Raw genomic sequence first — 1,732 nt, 5'->3', positions numbered from 1 at the left:
CACATATTTAAGAAGATATATATAACCCAAAAAAAATGTAAAAAAATCAATTGGTAGAAATTAAAGGAATGATGTCTACTAAACATTTATAAAGTGTTAATTATTTGTTTAGGGTGAACCCAATTTAGGGTGAAAAATATGTTAGGTGTGTAGTGTACTCATCATGGCCCCTACCAACACTTTATCACTTTTATGTATCAAGGTAACACAGAAAAGGACTTTTTTTTTTTAATTACTTTTTTTATATATCATTCATTGACACCTTCTTAGATATTGAGTTCGTGAATAAGATTTAATAAATAAAAAAAATAGACAAATAGTTTTTTAGTATTTTTTTAAGGCTCATTTTTTTCGATATGGCAGCAGCGTGTGTGTTGTGCGTGGATGTAAAGAACATAGGTGCTAGACATGGATGTGGGACAGTTTGTTTTGAAACAGTAAAAAGAAAAATCGGACTATCCGATTTTTTTGTTAAAAAAAAATTGTCTTCTAATTGGACAGTCCGAGTTGTGTAGGAGAGAGAATTTGAATTTTGGCTAAACTAATCGAACCGTCTGATTTGTACATTCTAAATTTTTTTAATTATTTAAATACAAATCGGAGGGTCCGATTTTTGTATAAAAAAAATCGGATTGTCCAGTTTTTGTTCCTGACATCACAGTTGCATAAAATACCCATACATTTCATAACTGTGTCCTACACCATTTTTCTCTCCATATCTATAAAAAAATGTGTTTTTTTTAAATATTATTCAAATAATATATATACATCACAAAGATATATATATAGATCCTGTGTACAGTGACCTTGCACCTACTACTACTGCCGCCACCACTCATCAATAATATGATCTACCAAAAAACTAATTATTGTTTCTTAATTCTTAATATAATATTCTGAGAAAATTAATATCAATAATCAAGAACTATTATAATTCATTTTGTCATCATTACTATCTCGAAGCACAATGCTTCTTTTCTAGTAAGCTCTAATAACCCTTAAATAAATGTCACATCTAACTAATTAGTTGTTGTTTTTTTTTCCCTCGTGTCCAAGCCTTTTCATAAAAAATTCTAAATTATTGAATCCCTCTAATAATCAACACTTCCCTACTTACATAAGGCAAAGATTAATTATGAATTATAAGGTGTTTAATTAATATAGACTATATAGTATGAATCACTACAAGAAAATAGAGTTATTTTGACACTTTATTTTTTAACACCATAATTAAATGTCAAAATTAATATATATTTTTGACAAATATCACAAATGTTAAATTTTCTATGTTTTCTTGATGAATAATTTGACCATAGAAAATTACTCTTCAATTTTGACACTCATTTGTTTTCAATTTACTCCACTATTTTTCTTCTTCTTTGGCTCTGTTAATTTTGACATCACACTGCTCTCAGTTTAAGATTATACTACTCATTCTTTATTTTCAAAATCTCAATTTATTCTTTAGTTTCAAGATCTCATCTCATTCTTTGTTAAAATTTTTTGTTGAGAATATTTTATAGTTAATAAGTGTCAAAATAAATAATATTTTTGACAATTAATAAGTATCACAGAAATATGTTCTCAAAATTTTCTAATAAATTATTTTTGACAGCCAATATTTATCAAAATAAAATTTAAATTTTTTTCACAATCACTTATATGTTAAAAATACTATTTTTGACAAAACTTTTATTAACATATTTTCATAGTTAAAATAGTGTCAAAATTT

This window comes from Arachis ipaensis, chromosome B03 (assembly GCF_000816755.2).
Source record: "Arachis ipaensis cultivar K30076 chromosome B03, Araip1.1, whole genome shotgun sequence".
Lineage (NCBI taxonomy): Eukaryota > Viridiplantae > Streptophyta > Magnoliopsida > Fabales > Fabaceae > Arachis > Arachis ipaensis.
This window is presented reverse-complemented; position numbering follows the sequence as displayed.